The 25,347-nt window shown below is 41.5% G+C and overlaps 1 protein-coding gene across 5 annotated transcripts in view; it reads left to right on the top strand.

The window, feature by feature from the left end:
* Positions 1-25,347, top strand: part of BMPR1B (bone morphogenetic protein receptor type 1B) — a 447,531-nt gene that overhangs the window by 348,963 nt on the left and 73,221 nt on the right. The gene's annotated exons all lie outside the window — the stretch shown is intronic.

The following is a 25,347-nucleotide window of genomic DNA, read 5'->3' as shown; positions in this document are numbered from 1 at the left end:
TGTCATTTTACTTCCAGATGACGTTGACTGTACATTGACATGAGAAGTTAGTGTTCAGACGCAGTAGGCATTTTCACTCTTCATCTACCTAGTCCTCAGAGTACCCTAGAGCATATCACACTTAGATCTTGTCCAAGAGTTAATTAGTGGTGTGGGGAAAGGCAGGAGCTTTTTCTGATGGGAATCAGACTTCAGTGTTACTTGTTCCCCTGCAACTAAGCACATTTGTGATCTTGGACCTCACCCTTAGTATCTTTGAAAGGGAAGTCAGCATGGGCACTGTTACTACACCTTCAGAATACACACATGACGACTCGGAGACATCATTTTTCCCATCTTTTACTAAACTTTCTTAGGGTCTTCCATTTGTGACATGTCTGAGTCCAAGGCAGATTTTCCCTGGTGGAGGTCCCATTCTGCAGGACAGGTGGCCCAACACGATATACCTGGGAATAGGAAAGATGCGTATCTTGTTTAAAAAGAGCTATCAATCCGATTGAGAACTCAAGACCTACAAGGAGTTATGTGGGCACGAAAAGAAAGTAAACACATTGCAGACAGGTGAGCAGAATTCCAGAGGGCGCTCTGGTGTGGCCAGAGAGAGAGCTGCATGGGGCGAGTGTACAGGCAGCATTGAAGATGAGGGACGGTGAGAGGTGGGTTTGAGGTTGTAAGCAGGTCACAGATGGTCAGAGCCTGTGTGGACTCAGGCTATGTCCTATGGATTGCTATGTCCTATGGGGGACTCTTAATGAGGAAGGTAACGTAATCATATATCCTGCCTTTCAGTTAATGGCAGTTTCATCCTTGGAGTTGAAGTCAAAACTTGCGGCATCGTCCTTTGGTTTGCTTCATCTCTCGCATCGTATACGTGGTCCATTAGAAAATGATTTCAGCGTGATCTTTGTTGTGCAGCCACGTGCACCCCTTCAGAATCCTCTGGGATCCCCCCCTGACTCTGTGATGGCTGCAGCAAGCAGTCTCACGCAGGCATGGACCACCTTGGGCAGGTGGAATTGGCTATTGTCTCACCCCCTGGCCTCCTGCTGTGCACCCTTGGTTCATGTGCATGAAAGCCTGGCAGGAACCCTGTACAGCGTGCAGAGAGCGACAGGTAACTGCCCAGTGGGCCAGGCCTGACCGACGGGCAGAGCAGCTGAGGGCAATCACATCTTTTTTCCTGCAGATCATACTGAGACTCATTTCCTGACAGCCCTAGTGGGAGTGAACTTACACAATTCATCCTTGAATTGTCATTTTTTTTTATTCCCCATTTCACATCCCTACGCATGCATTCCTGGCTTTCTGGGATGACAATCTTGAAGTACTCTGTGCAAGAAACTCAGGGTTCTGACAGAATATTTCAGATATATTGTGGAGGTGGGTATGTAGCCTAGTGGTTAAGATACCTGTATCCCATGTCAGGCTATCTGGGTTGGAAACCTGGCTCTCAATTCTGATTCCAGACTTCTGTTAATACTCAGCCTGGGAGACAACAGTGATTGCACCTGTAATTGGGGTCCTGCCACCACCTGGGAGACCTGACTCCTGGCTTCAGTCTGGCCCAGTCCCGGCTGTTGTGAGCATTTGAGGAGTCAACTAGTTAATGGAGCTCTCTGTCTCTGCCTTTCTGCCAACAGTAGTAGTAATAGTAGCAGCAGCACTAATACTACTATTACTACGAGTAATACAATAATCTTGAATCTGACCACTTCATGTTACTCCTACCACTATCATCCGTATCCAGATAACTAAGCACTTCCCTTAGTTATTGCAAGAATGTCCGGATTGGCTCTTTTATTCTTTATTCTTTGCTCTCTATAGTCTATTCATAGCACGACAGCCAGAGTACACCTCTCCAGCTGGGCCTGCTAGGGTCTGTTCCCAGCTTCTTCTCTGACTTCGCCGCCGACCACTATTCATCTTGCTGGACAGCCTTGCCTGTGTTGCTCCTTGAGAATACCAGGTGTGTTTCCCCTCGAGGCGCTTGCTTGCTATTCCTTCTGTGGAGAACGTTCTTCTGCTTTTCTTCATAGCTTGCTCTTTTTCTCCCAGAATGGCTTTAGCACTGAGGAAATTCTCCACTGCCTCTTTAATATCACAACTACTCCCGGTAAATTCCATCTCCCCTGCCTGCTTTATTTTCCTCCATAACACCTAGTGTAGTTTATATGTATATATTGTATTTGTTGATTTTCACCTTTTTATTTGAAAGACAGAATGTCAGAGGGGAGACACACACACACCCACACCCACACCCACCCCTACCCCACCCCCCCAACACTAATAGAGATCTTCTATCTGCTGGCTCACTTCTCACATGCCCACAACAGCCAAGGCTAGGCCAGGTCAAAGGCAGGACCCTGGAATTCAGTACAGGTCTCACACATGGGTGGCAGGGGCCTAGAGAGTTGGAATCAGAAATAGAGGAACCAGAAGTTAAATCTGGCAGTCCAGTAAGGGAGGCAAGCATCCCAGTGGCATCTTGAACTTTGTGCCATACCCCTGATGTGGTTTATATTTTTTCCTGTTACATTTGTACTGGCTCTTTTCCTCCAGTGTCTATGAGTCTTGTGAGGACATGAAATTGTTTCTAAATTTGTTTCCATGGCTTTGTCCTGGGCCTAGATGGCAGCCTGATACCTGCTAGGTAGGTACTACTGAGTAATTTTTGAGCGAAGTGAATGAATGAAGGTATATTTTAGAAAATGTCTTTTTGGCTGCAGTGTAAAGACGATAAAAGGAAGGCAGGGCTTGAGAATAGCAATTAGGAGACTTTCGGTCAGGTAAGAAATGATGAAGAGCTCATCTGCATCTTTGAGCAGCTTCAGTGGAGAGATGGGGAAGGATTACAGAAATTCATCACGTACCAAAATACCATGTGCCATTGATGGATTAGTTGGGAAGAGGAGGAGAGAGCTGTATGATAGGAAGACCCTGAGGTTTCTGGCCCCACCAGGTGGGTGTGAGCAGTTTTGGAAAGGGAAAGGACAGAGGAGAGGGATTTCAGGGAGGTTGAGGGATAAGTTCAGGTTTAAATGTATTGACTTGGATATGTCAGCAAGACTTCTTAGTATCGAATGGCAGAGGTCTGGTAGACAGTTGCGTGTGTAAGTCTAGAGCAGCAGAGGGTACTGTGGTGTTAACTGATGCCCAGGAAGGTGTGCTTGTGGCGGGTTTGTGCCTTCCAGAAACCAAACAAGAAAAACCACGGGTTACTCTCTCTCTTCCTGTTCAGCCATGGATCTTCTTATCTCTTATCATTATTTCTTTCCTAGAATATTTGGTTTTTAAGTTGGAAAGAGGAAACCTGGAAGAGAGAAAAGAAAAAAGATCACATTGATTCACTTTTTTGTTGGTACTTCTGAAAGAGTCAGAGAGGCATTTATCTTACGATGAGACTTTAAGTGCCTCTAGAGTACGAGGAATTTACCTTAGCTTGTCCTGGCTAGCCTCAAACTCTATTTTTTGCTTTCACAGTTACTGGAAAACATGGGACGTAATTTTTTCCCTCCTTAGTCCCCAGAAATGAGTAAGTTCTTGTAGTGAAACATTCAGAAAGCAGGTAATGAAAAATTTCTATATATTTCAAGTTAAGGTTTTGATGAATATATATCTGTTTAGGAATGTAAGGATTTTAGTGGCTGTGTTCTTCACCAACACAACACATTTTTCATGTACTTTTGAAGCTTAGGTCTCTGCCAATAGCGTTCAAACTTCTGGTGATTTTTATGACCTTATTTAGAAGAGGAGAGTCAAGCATTTTGAACCAGTCTTCCACCTTGAAATTTATTAAACAACTTGATTTCCCATGCGGCAACACTGTTGGAAAAGATTTCTATATACAGATCTCTGGGCCAATAGAGGACAGACATGGGAAAGATGCTGCCCCAAAGAAACTTGTGGAAATAAAGACAAAATCACTCTGGCCTGTGGTCAACCCTTACTGGTGAGTGGATGTTAGCTGTGAGTGAAATATTTAACTTGTAATTTGAGTTTAATCCTTGCTGTGTAATTTCAAGATGACACCTGGTGGTGCGCTCTAAAAATGGGAGTGATCTGAGTTTTGCCTTATGTTGCATGCTCTATGAAGCACAGATGTAGTAGGGCATACACTGTCTGAACTGCTGTCAGTAGAGCTTAGACTCTGAACATGTGTATGAGCTCTGCACTATACTGCTGGCAGTAAAAATTATAATTCCTCTCTCGGAAGGAAAAATTGTGAGAATCATCACTCAAGGGCCCAATGTAGTTCAGATCTAACTCAATTCATCAGTTGTATGAAGCTTGGTTATTCAATGAGTTTGTAAACGTAGAATAATTGTGTTAGGGTTCTCTAGGAAACAGAGCTGATGTGTGTGTGTGTGTGTGTGTATAAATTTCTTATGAGGTGTTGTGTTGTGTGATTATAACAGAGATCAAGTCCCAAGAACTGCAGCCCACAGGCTAGAGACCAGGAAATTTGATGCTGCTGTTCTAATGGGCTGGCTGCTAAGTCCAGGAGAGCTGAGATTTGGGTTTGACTTTGAAGCCAGCAAAACAAACAAAGCAGCCATGCACCATCTTGATCAAAGGTAGGCAGGAGGCAGTCCTCCTGACTCAAAGGAGAGTCAGCCCTTTTGTTCTCCACAGTCTTTCACATTAGAGAGGAGAATCTGCCTTACCCGGTCCACCAATCTGAAAACCCTCTCAGACATACTCAGAATTATGTCTGAGCAAATACTTAACCCTCCCCACCCCACCCCGCCCTGCCCCCTCACTGTGTCCCAGCCCCCTTGACAGGCAGAATGAACCATCATGATAACCTATTTTAAGCCTGTTTAAAATAATTCAGTCAGTTAGCATTATAGATTTAGTTCTATGGACATTTGGAGTATCCTAAAATGTAGTCGCGTAACCCTTAATTGAGATCAAAATGACATTTTATAAAATGAAGAAAAAAATACAGATTTTAAGTACATACTTTAAATACAAGTTTCACCAAGATGTTTTTATATATATCGAAGCGAAGTATGGTGGACTCAAATTCAATTTCTTGCTGTAAAATTATGAAGTAGTTGTTAGAAACCTATACACTTGCTTTTTTCCTTTAAAATTTATTTTTATTTATTTGAAAGATAGAGAAAGAGTGCTTTTCCATCTGCTGGTCCACTCCCCAAATACCCAGCTGGGGCTGGGCCAGGCTGAAACCAGGAGCTGAGAACCCCATTGAGGCCTCCGATGTGGGCTGTCAGGGACCCGAGTACTTGGACCATCATGTACTACCTCCCAGGGTCTGCATTAGCAGCAGTAAACTGAATCAAGAATTGAGCTAAGGGGCCCAGCGCTGTGCTGTAGTGGGTAAAGCTGTCACCTGCAGTGCCTGCATCCCATATGGGTGCCGGTTAGTGTCCCGGCTGCTCCACTTCCAATCTGGCTCTTTGCTATTGCCTGGGAAAGCAGTGAATGTTGGCCCAAGTCCTTGGACTCCTGCACCTGTGTGGGAGATGAGGTGGAAGCTCTTAGCTCCTGACTTTGGATTGGCCCAGTTCCAGCTGTTGAGGTCATTCACAGAGTGAACCAGCCGAAGACATCTCCCTCTCCCCCTCAATCCCCCCTCTTTCTCTCTGCCTCTGCCTCTGCCTCTCTGTAACTCTGCTCTTCAAATGTATAAATAAATCTTAAAAAATGTGAAGCTAAGAACTGTAACCTATGTACTCTGGTATGGCATGCAGTCTTGTCAAGAAGCATCTGAACTGCTGGTCCATATCCTGCCTCTACCACTTTTTTATTTGATTGCATCATCATACATGTTCCTCTGCAAGAGCCCAGAAGGTAAACGCACCATGATACCTGACCATGTGATAATGGCCTTAATCCATTCATAGGTTGCAGACCTCATGACATTTTTCAGATGAAAACAAAACATTTTATTTTCATTTAAAAATTGGAAAACTGAAATGATTTAAATATTCTCTCAAATATTCGAACCTTATCTCATATTGAAAATGATAAGGATAGTATTCATTTTATGAATTTTTAATTATCTCTGCTTTTCTGCAAATTTGACAGGTCCTTTGTTCCTAGTGACATGGCAATGACAAGTTCGTGACTTTGGCAGTTCAGTCTTTTTGGGAGGTACCTTTACAGAATCCTGATCTGTTTCTTAGTCAGGGATAGGAAAGATCTCAGAGATAAGAGGGAGGAGACCATTGCTGCACGTCTGGAAATAGCAAACATATTTTACTCTTTTTTTCCAGACACTTCTTCAGCAGTGAATCAAATATGGTTTGGGAGGGATTTGTCTTAGTAAGTTAACGTTTGGCCAGGCTGTTCGCCCGTCTGAGGTCCACTGACCTTGGGAAGGCCGGCATCGCCCTGGTGTCTGGTGGGCATCTCTTACCTTTGGGTGACTGGGAAGTGTTCAAGTCTGACTCCTCAGGAGGGATTTATGCGTGTGATATCCTTGCAGTGCTGTGTAGCATTGAGGTAAGATGCAGCACTTTGGGGAATGCTTTCATTGAAGACAAATCCAGTGGGGCAAAGCTTTTTTTTTTTTTTTTTAATGAAAAAGGTTTGTGGCATTTCCATAATAGCAGGGCCTGCCTGTTGATTTAGATCAAAATCATTTCCTCCCAACATCATAACCATTTTGCTGTTCACTGGTGCAGAAGACATTATAGGGCTAGTGAAATGTTTTTGATAATCAAAATTGGATGAGAAGTTAAAAAAAAAAATCACCATCCCAGAGATTCTATCTGGATTACTTCTTATAAAGACGAAAATTAGACTGTTTCTACACTGAGAATTTTTAAAGTGTTCTAATGATTATGAGCCCTGAAGATGTGTCTAATAGAAAATCGAATGTTTAAAATTCTACTTAGTCTTTCTTCATGCCTACTTCACTTTGGAGTCTTACTGTTCCCTCTCAGCTTTTAGGGAAGGAAAACACAACTTCTCTTAATGTCTAATGAATATTTATGAAGCTCTTTGACAATTAAAGGCTCATTAAAATTCACTTCAGCAGAAGAGAGATGAAAACACATTTAAAAGCAAGGCCGAATGTGGTAGCAATTGGAAACCCATATCTATCCTTGATGTGAATTGTCAAGGCAGAAACACTGTTCAAATGAACTAAGTGTCTTTTGAAAATGATTCTGGGTAGCAGTTTGAATGTGGTAGACATATTTGATTATTAAATGGGGACGTGAATTTTGCATTTACTTTTGGCTTGGTGAATTTTTTTTTTCTTCTGAAGATACTTGGCAGTCCTACTTTTGTGTGGCAGATCACAATAGCTAGGAGAGCAAGGCTTCAGAATCAGACTGTTTCTATTTCATTTTCTCAATTTCAATTGCTTCTGGCTCTATGACCTTGCACAAGTTTGCCATGCCTCAATTTCTGTATTATAATATGAAGAAAATAATACCCCATGACCCACAGCCTTATTGGAAGAAGCAACTGAGTGAATGCATGAAAAGTACAATCGTCTCTGCATTGAGAAACCATTGCTTTCAGTTTGCATTCTTTGGCTCTTGCTAGGGCTATTGGAAAGGTCTTAGCTTTTGCTTTGTGAGGGAATAGTAATGGAGCACTCACTTGGAGTGGATGTTCTTTTAGTTTCTTTCTTGACTTGACTTTGTCTCCCTGACTTCTTCCCTAGACCACAAGGTTCTCCATTCTGCTACTTCAGGCTCCCTTGACTTCAGCTGTTCTCATGCTTCAAATATGATGCTTATTTGAATGTAGGAATTTCTAAATATATATTCAATCACTAGTAAAAACAAAGCAGTCTTTTGTGAATGAGAAAATTCTCTCTTTTGTAAGATTTATGTATCCATTTGAAAGGCATAGGTGGCCGGCGCTGCAGCTCACTAGGCAAATCCTCTGCCTTGCGGCGCTGGCACACCGGGTTCTAGTCCCGGTCGGGGCACCGGATTCTGTCCCGATTGCCCCTCTTCCAGGCCAGCTCTCTGCTGTGGCCAGGGAGTGCAGTGGAGGATGGCCCAAGTGCTTGGGCCCTGCACCCCATGGGAGATCAGGAGAAGCACCTGGCTCCTGCCTTCGGATCAGTGCGGTGCGCCGGCTGCAGCGACAATTGGAGGGTGAACCAACGGCAAAAGGAAGACCTTTCTCTCTGTCTCTCTCTCACTGTCCACTCTGCCTGTAAGAAAAAAAAAAAAAGAAAGGCATAGGTACAGAAAGAAACAAAGAGAGATTGGGAGACATCTTCCATCCACTAGTACATTTCCCAGATGGCCACTACAGCCAGGGCTGAGCCAGGCCAAAGCCAGGAGCTTCATCATCCAGGCTTCCACGTGGGTGGCAAGAGCCCAGTCATTTGGGCCATATTCCACTGCTTTCCCAGGTGCATTAGCAGGGAGCTAGATTAGAAGTGAAGCCTCGACCGGCGCTGCAGCTCACTAGGCTAATCCTCTGCCTGCGGCGCCAGCACCCCGGGTTCTAGTCGGGTTGGGGCACCAGATTCTGTCCCGGTTGCCCCTCTTCCAGTCCAGCTCTCTGCTGTGGCCCAGGATGGCAGTGGAGGATGGCCCAGATCCTTGGGCCCTGCTCCCACGTGGGAGACCAGGAGGAAGTACCCAGCTCCTGGCTTTGGATTGGCACAGTGCACTGGCCATAGTGCGCTGGCCGTAGCGGCCATTTGGTGGGGGTGGTGGTGGTGGTGGTGAACCAACGGAAAAAGGAAGACCTTTCTCTCTGTCTCTCTCTCTCTCTCTCACTGTCTAACTCTGCCTGTCAAAAAAAAAAAAAAAAAAAAAAAAAAGTGAAGCCTCTGGGACTAGAAATGGCACTCATAAGGGATGCCAGCATTGCAGGTGATAGCTTAACTCACTGTGCCACAACACCAGCCATGTGAATGCTAGAATTCTAGAGTAAGTGAGAGAGTTTGAAGTTAGAGCAGTTAAACTGTTTTTGTTGCTACTCCATGTAAATCAGTGTTATTTGGTATTGGAGGTGAAGAAGTAATGGGACATGAAATCTGATAATGGCTTAGGAAAAGTACATGCTTGTTGACTGCAGTTTTATGTATGAAATAGAAGTGTATGTCAACATGAGCAGAGAAGGAATGAAGCATCCGATCCACATACTTCTGCTTCCATGAGACTTAACATTTCTAAGAGTAAGCACTGACCTGTACACCCAAAATTTGTAGTTGTGTTGATAAATGTGTTCCTTTAAAGAGAACCCCACTTAAGTAATTTACCCTCCCACTTTGCACACTGCGGGTCATATGATTAGATTTATCTTCGTAAAGTGCTGAGTAGCAATTATTTAACTGAAATCTTATCTTGCAGACAAGCCTCATAAATTTAATAATAATTAGTCATAGTTTTGCCTGGAATTTTTGCTTCTCTCTGAGTCTGTGTGCAAAGTGTTGGATCTACTTCACAGGAACTAAGTAAACTGTTGCCTGTATTAATTCTTTTCTATTGGAAAATGGTTGTTGCAGTTACGATTTTGAAGGAGAGCAAACGTTATGAATCTGCTGTGATTTATAAAATCTGTGGTATTGTAGATACAGCACAGGGAGACTGTTTTCATGTGCTACATGTGCACTCGTAGTGCCAGTAATGTGACCCTGGTGAAAGATGAGAATTTAATCCTTTTATCATTTAATGATGACTGGGTATTTGGATGTAGACTCCCTGCTTTGATTCTTGCTAAATTTGCCTGTATAATTCTTGTCCATTCAATCTTTGTTTTGGAGTAGAAAGACTTAGAGAACACAGCCACTCACTTCCTTATTTTCTGAGTAGGTACTCGGATACACGGGCTACTTGTGCTGTGTATCTCCCGGTCCATTGCTTTCCTCTTCTGGCAGCCTGATGCCCTTTGCTTTGCCAGTTGTAGATGCCAAGGACTGAAGGCGCAGTCGTTACCTTCTCTAATGCACAGCGAGTAAGAAAAGAATGAGACCCAGATGTTGAACTGTGAAGATCCTGTAACCAGAAAACAAGGCCTATTGTGTGTGTGTGTGTGTGTGTGTGTGTGTAGTAAAATAGTCAAAGAGCATTGGAAAGTTTTTAGATAGTTTTCAGAAATAGAAAAAAAGTCAGTGAATATGCTCATCTCTGCCCAGGCACCATACCTTGACCTACAACCTCTAGGAAACCTTAGGGTAAACTGATGCTTTGCCTGGAGGGACAGTCGTCTCTTGTGTTCTGCAAGAATCCATTCAGGTTTTATCTGTGTTATACTCCAGAATGGTCCTATAGTTGGCTTATCTTTTAAGCCATTGTGAAAATGACTACATTTGCTGATGGAAAATTACAGTGAAAATTGTAAGGTAATCTAGTTTAAAAATATTTTTACACATAAATGTTTTTCTTCAAAAATTTACAAAGGCTAAATCCAGAGTTGGATGCCTGTGTGAACCAATTCACATCAACAGTGGAATTCTTTTGTCATAGGTAGCAGTTAATAATAATATATAAATAAGTCATATATATATAGTGTGTGTATATATATATATATATGACAAACTGTTCTAGGTGGTAGTCTCAGGACTTCTACATATATGAATAAGTACTGTTATTATTCTCATTTTACAGGGGAGGAAACAGAATTTCCTAACAGTTAAGTAGCTTCTCTGAGGTCACAAAACTAATCCCAAGTTATAATCAATTGGGTGACTCATGTAAATAAGCCAACTGCTTGAAGGAAGGGAAGACACTGAGAGGCCGGAATACATGTGTGTGTACACACACAGACACACGACGACCGCTTAAAGTGGGTGAAAGTATGCCGATGTTCCATGGAAACCTCAGAAATGAGGCGTGTACTTCTGCTTGGGAAACATGCCCCAGCTGGTGAAGGGCAACAGGCCAGTTGGTGGCTAGAAGAATATCGCCAGCAAAGGCACGGGGATGTGAGGGCCATGGTACTCTTAGGAAGAATAAGCTACGGGCAGGCAGGAGACCAGGGTAGAAGGTGAACCTGGAAAAGTTACCCAGTCAACTCGTGAGGAACCTTGAGTGCCTTCCCAAGAAAACCTTGGAACCATTAGAGATGTTTGCTTTGGACTTTTAGATTTGTGAGTGCATGCTTGCTTGCATGTTACTTTGAGAAGATAGCAGTGAAAATAATGGATTATAGGAATGGGAGGGACGTCAGAGGGTACTAGGATGTCACTAATTAGGGGCAGAGATCAAGGGGAGAGAAAGGAGGGCCCCAGCCCACAGCTTGTATTTTGCCGTAAGGGAACATGGAAGACTCAGGAAAACCTGTCCTTGCTACTAGAGAGAAGAGAACTCATATCTACACGTGCCTGGTGTTGGGGAAATTATATTTATTATTATTATTATATTGATTTGGCTAAAGCAGACATGTGGAATAATATGAATATTAGCTGAACCTTAATGGCTTATATATGAGCCTCAGTCACTTATACACATAGGGTACATGTGCATATTCTGCCAGGCTTTTTTAAGAATTATATGGAAGCATATGAAACTTAGAACAGGATTTCGCCTGTGCTAGGTACTCAGTAAATGGTATTTTCCTTCTTTCACTTATGGCTGTGTCAGGAATTGTCATGTAGTTACTGAAATATGGCAGCACGTTGTGATCATCCTTGTTTACAGCCACAGGTCATTGACAAGCCACTGTCTACATACAGTTTTTAGATTGTCTTCATACTTTCTGTAATATATATATATATATATATATATATATTTGAAAGGAAGAGTTACAGAGAGACAGAGAGATACATAAATGTCTTCCAACTGCTGGTTTATTCCTCAAATGGTCACTGTGGCTGGGGCTGTGCTAGGTCAAGGCCAGAAGCCTGGAGCTTATTCCAGGTTTCCCACGTGGGTACAGGGGCCCAAGCACATGTGCCACCTTCTGCTTTTCCAGGTGTCTTGAGCAGGGAGCTGGATCAATTGTGGAGTAGCCAGGACACAAACTGATGCCCGTTTGGGATGCTGGTATTGCAGGCAGTGGCTTTACCTGCTGTGCCACAATGCTGGTGCCTTTATCCATTTCCCTTTATTTAAATATTTATTTTTATTTATTTGAAAGGCAGAGTTACAGAGAGAAAGGGAAAGAGAGACAGGCGTAACTTCCACCTGCAGTGCTGCAACGCTGCCCCTCCCCTCACATTTAAAGTGAGTGTCCATGTTAGCTAGATGGTCTCTTCATTGATTTCCTTTTTTTTTTTTTTTTTTAAATTTTTTGACAGGCAGAGTGGACAGAGAGAGAGAGAGAGAGAGAGAGAGAGAAAGGTCTTCCTTTTGCTGTTGGTTCACCCTCCAATAGCTGCTGCGGCTGGCACACAGCGCTGTTCCGTAGCCAGGAGCCAGGTGCTTCTCCTGGTCTCCCATGGGGTGCAGGGCCCAAGCACTTTGGTCATCCTCCACTGCACTCCCGGGCCACAGCAGAGAGCTGGCCTGGAAGAGGAGCAACCAGGACCGAATCTGGCACCCGACCAGGACTAGAACCCCGGGGTGCCGGCGCCCCTCTGCAGGCGGAGGATTAGCCTATTGAGCCACAGCGCCGGCCCATTGATTTCCTTTTGAAACAAGCAGAGTACAAAGAAAGTATTTAACTGACTTTACCTGATTATATATCAATGAAAGAGCTGAATTAAAGTATTAAATATTGGTTCATTAAAAACCTACTTAGGTATTATAGAATTTGTGTAGAATTTCTGAATCTATAATATGCACATATATATTCATGTCAGTATGTTGCAAAGTATAAGATGCTGTATAATCATAAAAATATCAGCTTATGTCTTCTAGCAGTAATAGCTTGTATGAAAAACCAAATATGGTCTATAAGGCATACTACTTTAAAATTTTTAAGAATATTTATATTTTTATAACTAAAATTAGAATACTTATTTGAGAGACAGGGAAGGAGATGATCAGCTGTTGATTCGTTCCCCAGATGGCTGCAGTGACCTGGGCTACCTGAAGCTAAGTCCAGTCCTCTGATGTAGGATGCAGGCGTCCTAATCACGTGGCTAAACACCTACTCCTAGTCATGCTGTGTTTATGGTCTATTTCTGTAAAGTGTTGGAAGGCAAAGTTATATGACGTGTTAATCAACCATAGATAGGAGGAAATAGCATATTTCCCATGATGCATAATGATCTATAGTATCGTTTCTTTGAATAGTGCAATGCATGTTTGTTAGTGCTAACAGGGGCCATCGCTATGGAATTTCCACATGAATTTCCTTCCAGTTTGTTAAATCACAAAACACATTAGAAAGCGATTAGAACTGACTAAAAATCGGAAATATTGGAAATACATATTAGTACCACTGAGTATTACCAATGATAAATACCAAATAGTAATGTAGCACAGGCTAAGAAATAGTCTCGTGTGTGTACATTCTTTAGCACATCATGTATATTTTAACTTGGTTCTGGATTCTGGTAGTGGCTTTATGCCCTACAGAGTTTCAGTGGAAGTTGTATCTTGTCAGTGTTAGAAACCTCACATCTTGGCTGACTAGTTTTAGGTAATGGATTTCTGCCGAGTGAGGGGAAATAATGTTTACTGGACCTTTATTCCAGCCCAGGCAGTGGGCCCCGTGCTAAGTGCTTTATATCATACTTCATTTAATCTTGGCAGCAACCGCGTGAGAAGTAGACATCACCCATAGTTTCAAGGTGAAGAAATTGAATTCTGAATAAAACTAATGAATTTGCCCAAGGCTACTTAGTCAAGCTGGGCATGGTCTCCAGCTCATGTGTTTTGTTCTGTGAGGTGCATCCAGGCTATATTGGCGCTGGTGATAGTGTTCAGAATCCTCTCACATCTGTGCTCTGAAATTGTACTCCATATTAGCCTACAATAGAATTTAATGGAATTGGATTGGTTGTTAAGTCTGTAATTCCTGAGTTTGAAAATTATGTGCTGGAGGGAAGAATTCGCTTGCATTTTCTCCTTTCACTTCCGATTTTAAAAAGTAAAGGATTTACCAAATAGTAATCACAGTAGAAAATGCACACACACACAGCTACTGAGAGACGGGGCCGTAATTATGTGTGAGGGAGCTGTGATGGGCCATTCTGTGAAGTTGCATGATCTTGATGCCCTCATAAGAGGAAGTTAGTGTACACACCGCCAGTCACCAAAAATTTATCACATGCCTGTCGGGTGCCTGGCTGAATTATAGATGCTGAGGGTTCATTGGTTAACCAAAGAGATGTAAGTCTTTCTCAGGATGTTTCTACTCCAATTTGGATATTGTCAACATTTCATGCAGAGTGTGAAGTAACAGCACATTTAAGACATCATATGAGAAAAAATATTTTCCCATACTGTAGAACTTCTCAAAATAATGTTTTTAGGTAAGCTAAAAAAAATCTGCTTGGCGTATCCCTTCTTTAAGAACTTTATCTGAAATAATATGTTTTTTCTTAACTCAGACTTGGCTGTTTCTTTGCAGCATGGAAACCAAACTGACCTGTCTGGAAGCCAAGACTTAAGCTAAGTTCAGATCAAGACATAAACAAACATAGTGTCAGAGAAAAGCTTGTCTCAGTATCACCAGTTCTTCAGTGTTCAGTTATGAAAAAAGAAAGACATTCAGAAGAAACGGACAGTACTGCCTGTGATAGCCTAAAACTGAAACTAACCAAGTGAACAAGAAGCCAGAATTCATAAGCCTGATGTACCACATTTTAAAAACTCCTATCCTTCACAGAATGTGAATCTGTGAATCTGTGTTTTTGCTTCACTCTGTTATTAATGGATGACTTCTTTTTTCCAACAATTGTCAACATTTCATAACTGGATGTAAGTGGTGCTAGGTTAGTTAAGGTCTGTACCTTAATTGTGGCATTTAAAGACCAGTTAAATTCATAGAATCATAAATTTATGTTAGTATTTGATTTCATATGTATTTTGCATATCCTTAATAATTTTCTGAATAATCTAGTGTTTTAAGTAGAAAACTGTCTTTATATCTCAGAGATAAAAATTATATTCTTTAAAAAAATTGCTCTTTTTTACCATAGTTGATATTTCTTAATTTACCTTAATATATGTGAAAATTTTATATCCAGTTCTAATGACCAGTAGTCAGTCATCTAGTGATTTGGTTCTCAAAGTATGATTTGCAGACATAATAATGTTAAGATATGTCGTTTAACATTTCCATTGATGGTACAAAAGAAGTAATGATAGACTCTTACTTAACACAAGGCCAGGTACCAAACTGTACTCACATTCTTCACTTTTTCTCACAGTAAAAATAAACAGCCGAGGAGCTGGCATTGTGGCTGCATGCTGTATGGGCTCTGGTTTGAGTGTCAGGTGCTCCACTTCTGAGCTAGCTTTCTGCTAATGTGTCTCGGAAAACAGTAGAAGATGGCCCTAGGGCTGGGGCCCTTGCACCCATGTGGAAGACCCAGATGAAGCTCTAGCCCTGACCATTGCAGCCATTTAGGGGAGTGAACCAGTAGGAGGAAGATTTCTTTATCTGTCTCTTCCTCTGTCTGTGTAACTCTGCCAAATAAGTAAATTAAAAAAACCCTCCCCACCCCCCTCACTCCTCCCTCCCTCCTTCCAAAACCAAACCCAGCCAAACTGACAAACCAACTAACCAGCCACTCAGGGCAAGCTTCTTTTCAGAGGATCCTTAATGAAGCAGTAAAAAGGATTAATTTTCTCAAGCTTTAATCTCTCTCTTTTTAATATTTTGTGTAATACAATATGAAATATATATACTGCACTTCTTTGGTGTCCTGAAGATTAATGATTGTCTGGAGAAACACAATTTTTGCTATAAAGAATGACTGACAGGCATACTGTGGTATATGGTATTTTCACATGCTTTCTCAACAATGGATAAAGTGAGCCTGTCACTTCAAGGAAAACAGCTGACACTGTTTATTACTGATGATAAATCTCAAACTTTCTGGCAAAAATTAAGATTTGGGGAAGCTTGTGTCACTAACTGATCTGCCTAACTCAGTGAGCCAGAATTTCTTCCCAGTTGATGAAGTCTGTTGTTTCATATTTATTCATGGGTGAGAAATCTGCTCACGGTATATGGCCTGTATGGGCTCTGGTTTGAGTCTCAGATGCTCCACTTCTGATCTAGCTTCCTGCTAATGTGAAGTTTTAATTGATCGGAGTACAAAAATTTCATTGATAGGGTTTCAGATCCCCCTTTATGTAATGAACTTTTAAGAAGTTCTGACTTGTTGAATTTTGAACATATTAAAGAATGAGTACTATTACAGATATGTGAAGCTTCAAAAATATCCTCCTTTTCAGACTATTACCTATGTGCAAATATATATTCCTCATATATAATCCCTAAGAATATATTACAGTAAATTAAGTGCAAAAGCAGATTTCTAGTTTCTTATATTAAATTAGACATTAAAGAGGTTTGCAAAAATGTAAGACAGTGCCACTATATTTTGGCAAAATACATTGAAATGTAATGGATTTATTATTTTAATTGTTATTTATTTTATTATAGTTAGTGCTGTAATAAAAAGACAAAAAGAAGTGGAAATGTTTGGAAGAGGAAACTGTATGTAGTAGAATCAGATAGTCCTTTCTCCTCAGAGCAGCCTAATACAATTTTGGGATAACACTGTATGTTTTGGTGGTTTCGAGAAATGAGGACACAACAGCATACTGTGTCTACTAGGCCTCCTCTCTTCCCCTACAACCCAAAGATACTTTGTGGAGGAGGAGAATCAAGCTCTTGGTTCCCTACGCTGTGGTGTTTATTTATTCTTATCATGTTTCTTCATAATTTGTTCCCATCTTGCTACTTAATTGAATTAAAAACATATTTAACTGAGTTCATATGCTATATCAAAGTAAAATACAACCTGTATTTAAATATATTAAATATATTTTCTGTAAATAATGGATTCAAACAAAATGGAAATATTTTCGGGTTATATGTTAACTTCGGAAGTTCACAACTTCTCTTACCTTTTAGCTGTGTGTCTTGTCATTTTTGCTCTTCTGTGGTACAGTATAGTCTCCTTTCAGTTCATTTAAATACTCTTTCACAGTAAACTCATTAATAGAATCTCATAAGCATAAACAATTTCATATGTAGTCTCTCTGTTAATGTAAATGTCAGCCTTAAAACCAGCCTGCATGTGGTTGGGTGAAATCAGAGACTTCTGTGTATGTTTTTTAATAAGTACTTTATATTTTAATAAATATACAAAGGTACCTTAGTTTGTGGAGTAATTGAATTTAAAATGTTCATTTTGGTGCAAAAAATTTTGAATTGAGTATAATAGGTATTCACAAAGTTCATAGAAAAAGGCATATTATGAAAAAAGAAAACTCTAGATTTCATTATGTAGGAGATCATGGGTATGCAGGAGGCTTTGGCTTGTTGTTATTCCTCATGTCTGTTGCTAGTTAGGATCTTAGGCAAGGGGGAGTTAAATTTCCTTTGCCCAGATTCTTTATGAGGTAAGGGTAGAGACAGAAGGAGGTAGAGGTATAACATGTTATAGTGTTTTGGAATATTTTGAAGTTACCAGAGCAGCCATAACTTCGTCCAGCACCTGACTCCTTTCTTTAGAAACATCCAGTATCACTCTCTTTGTTACCCATCCAGGGAATGTGGTCATGGGAAAAGCAGTGACAGTGAGGCACTACGGCACTATGGTGTTGACTCGGGATCATTTCCCTGGCACTAAATGTCTAATCCAGACAGGTATGTGGAGCTGAGTCTTTCCTAGTGGGCCAGTTCACTCACTGAATATCCTCTCAACAAATATATCCTAAGAATCTGTGTTTACTGCCCAAGCAGTCCTGGGTAAATCCTCTCCCTTCTGGTTTTGCAAACAAGAAATTCTGGAGATTTCCACAGCAGCAGCAGCAAAGACCTGGCTAGGAATCATGATTCCTACACCTGTCTGGAGTGGTTATCCTGTGACGCATGTGCCTTGGCCATTGTAAGAGTTGGTACTTGGTAACAGGTTTCGTGTATAAGTTACTACGTGTTGATATGAAGGCACAAACATCAATATCTTGGGTTTTCCTTTCAGGATTCCTTGCCCTTCCTTCTCCATACACTTGTTTTCTCTTTGTCCCAAAGCCCTTCTGCAGCTGCACTGAACCAGGCTGGGAAGACTGCCCTGCATATCATGCAGGAAAGGATGTGTGAAGACAGGCCCCATCCTCTGTGAGAGAGGCCACGGCCCTGGCTGCGTAGCTGGGTGTGTGAGGAGAAACGGAGTCCCTTCAGATGCAGGGCCAGGCAGCCCTGGGACAACGAGCAAGAATGATGCACACTGGTTAGAGTTGCATCTTGAATGGAGTGGGTTGGAAGGGGATGTCTCATACCTAGCAGGGCTGGGCAATGGAGAGAAAGCTTCTTCGTGGGTATGGGGGTTGGAGAGAAAGATGACAGCTGGGACTCAAAGAATGTTGAAGTTTTTGAGAACCCATGGGTGGTTAGGAGATAAGAAATGAAGGAGGCAGAAAAGGATCTCAGGTCCACAGGCATATTCTGGGAGCATGCATTTTACCTAGTGGTTAAGACACCTGCATCCCACCTTGGAGTGGCTGGGTTCAATTCACAGCTCTGACTTTTTCTTTCTCTTCCTCTTTTTTTTTTAAAAAGTATTTGTTTATTTATTTGAAAGAATGATAGAGAGAGGGAGAGACAGAAAAAGAGATCTTGTATCTGCTGGTTCCAAATGGCTGCAATGGCCAGGGCTGGGCCAGGCCAAAGCCAGGAGCCACTAGCTTCATCTGGGTTCCCCACATGGGTGGGTCATTTTCTGCTGCTTTCCCAAGCACATTAGTCTGGAGCTAGATTGAAAGAGGATCAGCCAGGACTTGAACTGGCACCTGTATGGGATGATGGTGCTGCAGATGGTGGCTTAACCTGCTATGCCACAATGCAGGCTCCTCAGATCTGGCTTCTAACTCCAGCTAAAAAGCCACCTCTGATGGCTCAAGTAATTGGTTTCTTACCACCCACATGGGAGACCAGGTCAACATTACTGGCCTTGACCTCAGAACAGCCTTGACCATTGCAAGCATTTGATGAACAAATCAGTGGATAGGATCTCTCTCTGTGTCTCTGTCTCTCTCTCTCTCACAAAGGGGTGGGGGCATATTCTACACATAAACAGGTAGAGACATTGCCCTTTCCTTGATTTCTCCATGTCGTGTGGTTGATTAGTTAAGAAGTTCTCTGGATTTACTGCTGCTGAGTGCAAAGTAAAGCTGAGAAGCTTGATACATGTGGATATGAAATATGCAAACAGATTGACCAGACGTGGTTGATACTGCAGCAGAAGTTTATTTTTGTCAAGATTTATTTGAAAGGCAGAATGACAGAGGGTGAGACACAGAGAGAGCTTCCATCAGCTGCTTCACTCCCCAGCTGGCTACAGCAGATAGTGCTGGTCCAGGGCTAAAACCCAGGAGCCTAAAACTCCACCCAGGTCCCCCACATGGGTGACAGAGACTCATCTACTTGGGCCATCAGGCACCTCAGCAGGAAGCTGGATTAGAAGTGGAGCAGCCAGGACTTGAGCTTACGCTCTGATATGGGATGTCGGCATTGCAAGCAGTGTCTTAACCCACTGCTCCACAACAGCCCCGCAGCTGAGTTTTAGAGGGACGTGATGCAGCCAGGGGGTGAACTTGCACACACTGGGTAAAACTAAAAGTCAAAGGGAAAAGTGTTTCTTTTTTTTTTTTTTTTTAAGTTTTAGATTTTTGATCCTTAGCTGGAGAGGTTTATTCAGTAGTAAAACATTTTTGTGGGGTGGGAAATTCTAGGAACATTGGCAGGGAGAGACAGCTTTGCAGAATAACTTGTCACCTGTAGCTCCTTACTGTGGACTAACACTGGGGGTGCTGTGTGTGTGTGCAGAAAGGGTTATGTAAATACACAATGTTTTGAATGAAGGTTAATATGATCGCTAATGAATTTTTAAATGTAAACTGACATGTTGATTCTGGATCACCAGTAAATATGAGAAATCTGTGTCTCTGCAGTCATTTTGCTGGTTGTCAGAATTTTTCTAATCTTGGTTTGGAAGTCAGTCATTTATTTAATAGCAAGAATTCCCTTCCTATCACTGTTTTTTTTATTTTATTTTTTTTTTGAATGAGCAACATGTCACACTTGCATTCTTGTTGCTATTTAACAGAGGTTTTGAAGGACAGATGCATGGTGTTTTTAGCATGAACACTGATAACTTCTGATTTGAAAGTGCTGCTGGGCCAAGCTGGTTTCCATAGCAGTGAAAAATATCATTTCCCCAAGACCGTTGGCCATTAATGTGAGCCAGTGATTCTGAACATTTGCTACCAATAGCCTAACATTTACTTTTTGTGTGTGTGGATTGTCATAGTTTTTACAAGAAGGCAAAACTTATGCGTGTTGATATTGAACATTTTTCTGTTCACCCTGTTGCATTGTGAGTGAAATCCAACAGCAGGAGTGACACGGGAGAAGACATGAAAGGTTTACTAAGAGGTGGCAGTGAGATTGAGGTTACCAGCAGCAATGCTTGTGAACAATACTACTAAGCAGTACAGCTAATGAGATTTGGGATGTTTTTCAAAAGTAGTCAGCATTAAGTATAATGCTCCTTCAGGGAGCGCTGGTAATGCCCACAAGAATGTGTGCACCCAGGGATCCGATTCCGGGCTAACTCTCCGTTCTTTTTAGGAGTTGACATAACACACACCTGTGCATTCTCTTCTCTGCCCTCAAAATTGTTTTGAAAAGCTTCCGACATCTGGAAGTGTGAAAGCGAGCAGATTTTGAATTGTTCTCTGGCAAGTAGGAAAAATCAGTTCTAACTGTAGTGTTTTACCCATATATGGCATTTGCAGTAAAGGTCTTGATTCATCTCATCGCCTTCTGATGATAACCTGGGGAATAAAACCTCCTAAGACTTCATGGCGGATTATATTTATTAGATAGTGTTTTTCTTGAAACATTTTAACATGCCAGAGGTAGATACATGTGTATTTATTTACAGTTGGGTCTAAAACAGCAAGGTTTTGTGTTGGAGGGAGACATTTGGAAGCTATGTCTCTTCATTGTTATTAGTGTATAAAACAGTGGTGATAAAGAACACTGACCCATTGACTTTTACATGATGATAAAGCTTTGCCTGATATCACACATCTACTCTTCCGTAGTATTAACATACATATTGTCACTGAAGAGAAACTGTCAAGTGTCATTAAATTTACTTTGAATTTCCAACTACTCTGCAGTGACTTTGACAATTGAGTCAGTTGGACTTTTAAAAATATATGTCACAATATATATTTCATGCTTATAAGGCAAAATGTGGGATGTTTCTGTACGCTAGCATTCCCAGTGTCCCCCATGGATTTTTGTTAGAGTCACAGATTTTTCTTGTCAGAATTAGGCTTCACTTGGCTTGGCATCAGCAGCTTATTTCTTGCAATCTATTTAATTGAGTAGTTTCTGCTGTTTATCCTAAAATGCAGATAAATGGCTTTCAGCACACTGTTTATAGTTTAATAGCTCCTGAACTGAGTCAACATTATCAGCTACAGTCTTCATGTCATAACTAATGATCTCTCTGCTTATGCTTTCCTGCTGCTGGGAGACACTGAACTCTGCAGAGGCAAGAGCCTGGCACAGTTGGGGGTGGGTGGATTGTTGGCCACAGGGGCTATTGGTCAAGGTTTTTCCCCCTGTACTGGTGTGAAATGGAAAAGAAATACGTCCTTGAACATGATTTTGTCATGCACAAAAGCTGTCACAAAGTACTGGTTTCTAAGAGCTGAGGTGAAGAATTATTAGGGACTGTTAAGAGGGATTTGTTTTATTCTTGCTTGCTTAATCGAAAGCACAATTCTAATATTTTCCAGGCTATTTGACTTAATGGTAGGAAGAGGGAACCACTGGGAAATGTTCATATTCCTACCACATAGCTACTCAGGTTCTGATAATGGAAGAAAGCATTTTTTTTTTTCTCCCAAGGAAGACAGGAATAAGGAATGTCAATCACTTATCACTAGAGCATACTCATTCAGAAAGCTCATCTTGCTGTGGCTTTCAGGGGGAAACAACTGTGAAACTTGAAGTGTGAATCAGCAGACTTGATGATCATATGGCCAATGCTGACTCTATTTTCCCTCCTCTGATTATTTGCTGGGTTTTAAGATAGAGGACAGGACTTTGTGTACAAACGTGACAGTGTGCGACAGGGAAATAGTTTCCATACAGCTAGAGTAACAAGCAATACATTTTTGGTAAGATACTTTGTTTGATCTCCTGCGTTCTGTATGAATGTGGAAAACTTGCTGGCTGAAGTGGCTGTTGAAGATAACCACTGACTCTTGCCCTATCTTAGTAAGATTGTTTGGGGACATTTTGGTCATTTAAAAAGACCATGAGTAAATGTACTCATATTTTTATTTTCTTGTCCTGATGGTGAAATTTAATAACTCAGGGTAAACATATACAATACATGTAGATACATCTGCCTTATGTCTATTTGGCTCAACATACAGAAACTTCTCAAGAAAGGCTTGGGAAGAGGTTATAACTATCATGTACCACCTTACATTCAGATTCTCTGCTGTTCCTTTTGGGTGGTGGTTTGCTTACTTGGAGAACATCTACTGCTAATTATTTCACAGATAAGGAAGGAAACGTTTTGAACTCGGAATAAAATGCATGGATGAGAATACAGTTGGCATAAACGAGAAGGTACAGCCTGGGCTAAAGAATATAAAGAAACAAAATGGAAAGGTCAGATCAGTAAGACTCTTGACGACCAGACCACTGAAGCTATTGGGGCTTTTTACAATTAAAAAATGAGAAAGTAAAAGTGCTTTTGCAGAATGTTGCTGCAGACTGAAGCCATTTGTTTATTTACAGAGGGATAGCTTGTGCAGTATCAGGCCAGAGTGTTCCTGTGTGTGCTCTACCCAGAAGGAAGATCACACAGTTATTAGCACAAACGAGCTTCAATTCAGATCTTTCCTTAGCATTTTTTCCCAGAAGTTAGCACAGTTGTCCCTTGGCCTTCCTCTTCTCACCAATCAAAGCAGAGTAGATATTGGCTCAGTTAATGGCCAGTTAATTTCAGAAAACAGCTGTTTTTCTTTTGTCTGAAATGATCAAAACTGTATGTATGCTATCTTTATGCGTACCCAGGACCCAGTTCAACTGCCTTGGTTTAGCTTGTGTGAGCAGACAGGATTTAGCTTGTGGCATACCTTCTAAACACTGGGCTCCCTTCCCGTGGCCTCAGGATGTTAGTTTGATCTTAAGGTCCAGTATTGAACTCTACTGTTGGTGTCTGAATGTAAAGGGAAAAACTATTCAGACTTGTGAAATTCTGATGAAAGTTCTTATATACATGGGAACTTGTTTTGACCCTATTGCTATTAATACATATTCTGAATGCATGTATCAGGATTTTTTCTTAATAATTTTTTTTAGGATTTTTATTTATTTGTTTGAGAGGTGGAGTTACAGAGAGAGAATGAGAGAGAGAAAGAGACAATGATATCTTCCATCTGCTGGTTCACTCCCGAAATGGCTGCAATGGCCCAAGCTGGGCTCATCCAAAGCCAGGAGCCAGGAGCTTCTTTTGGGTCTCCCATGTAGGTGCAGGAGCCCAAGCACCTGGGCCATCTTTTACTGCTTTCCCAGGCCACAAGCAGAGAGTTGGATTTGGAAAGAGCAGCTGGGCCATGAACCTGTGCCATATGGAATGCCAATACCACAGGTGTAGGCTTGACCTACAATGCCACAGCACTGGCCCCACTAATAATATTTTTATACACTGCTTAGCAAACATTGTAATTAATGTCTGAATTAAAAAAACAGCAAAATATATTCTTTTTTTCCAAAATATATTCTTTAGTATAAACATCTAAAAATACTTGGAAATTGATACATTTTCATTTCAGCTTTTTGTGTAAAAAAATAAACTTTACAAATGGATTTGAGATAGAGACAGATATTGAAAGAAAGAGAATATTAGTTCAGATCTGCTAGTTCTCTACCCCAAATGTCCCCAACAGCTTGAGACTGGCCAGGCTGAAGCCAGGAATCAGGAACTCAATGCAAATCTCCCACATGGCTGGCGGGGACCCAGTTACTTGAGCCATCACTGCTGATTCCCAGGGTCTACATCAGCAGAAAGTCAGAGTCAGGAACCAGAACTGGAAATTGAATCCAGGTACTCAAATATGGGATACCTGCATCTCTGTAAGCATCTGGACTGTTAGGTCAGACATCTACTCCCATAAAAAATGTTTTATTATCCATCTGCTGTTAGGAAAATATATCTGTTTTCTTGGGTAAGTTTTAGATGATTTGTTGAAAGTAGCACAGGTACTAGCCTGGGGGACAGATGGTTTTGCATTCATATAGAGTATAGAAGAAGGTGAAGTGGAAGTTCTGGTATGAGTGGACAGTCAGCAGCCCTTATAAAACAAGAACAACTACAAAACTGAGAGCTTCCGTGCCGTTCTTTTTTTGACAGGCATAGTGGACAGTGAGGGAAAGAGACAGAGAGAAAGGTCTTCCGTTGCCGTTGGTTCACCCTCCAATGGCCGCCACGGCCGGCGCGCTGCGGCCGGTGCACCACGCTTATCCGATGGCAGGAGCCAGGTACTTCTCCTGGTCTCCCATGGGGTGCAGGGCCCAAGCACTTGGGCCATCCTCCACTGCACTCCCTGGCCACAGCAGAGAGCTGGCCTGGAAGAGGGGCAACCGGGACAGAATCCGGTGCCCCGACCGGGACTAGAACCCGGTGTGCAGGCGCCGCAAGGTGGAGGATTAGCCTAGTGAGCCGTGGCGCTGGCTCCGTGCCATTATTACTGATGGGATTTTAAGATCTGTGAGCTTAGTCACATTGCCTTGCAGACAGCTTGTGTATGATAATATTCCTTAAATCTGCTTGGAATTGCTAGCAGTTTTATGCCGATTCTAATAAATATTTCATTCTGGTTTAACTGTACCTGATTAATAGGATATTTACATGTCAAATATAAACTTTATATCAAAATTAATGAGTTGATCTAAATAATACAGTGGATTTAATAAAAGGTAGAATTGATGGCAATTGTTGGTCTTCCATTTTCCCAGCATTTTGAAAGATTCCAAATTATAAAATGAATTTGACATTCAGTAAAGGTAAAACTGTTTAAAGAAAGATTGCACTGCTGATCAATTTGTGAAATTGTGCTTATTTTAAGACAAACTTAGGACATTGCATGTTGAAATACCATTCTGAATGTCAAAAGGATATTAACAAAAACTGGATTTCTGGATATTTAAATGATAAATTCTAGGAATTTTTGGCCTTGCATATAATCAGAGGCAGCTCCTAGGCATCTGGAAATGTTACACAATACACTGTGGTTA

The sequence above is a fragment of the Oryctolagus cuniculus genome, chromosome 8 (assembly GCF_964237555.1).
Source record: "Oryctolagus cuniculus chromosome 8, mOryCun1.1, whole genome shotgun sequence".
Lineage (NCBI taxonomy): Eukaryota > Metazoa > Chordata > Mammalia > Lagomorpha > Leporidae > Oryctolagus > Oryctolagus cuniculus.
This window is presented reverse-complemented; position numbering and strand designations above follow the sequence as displayed.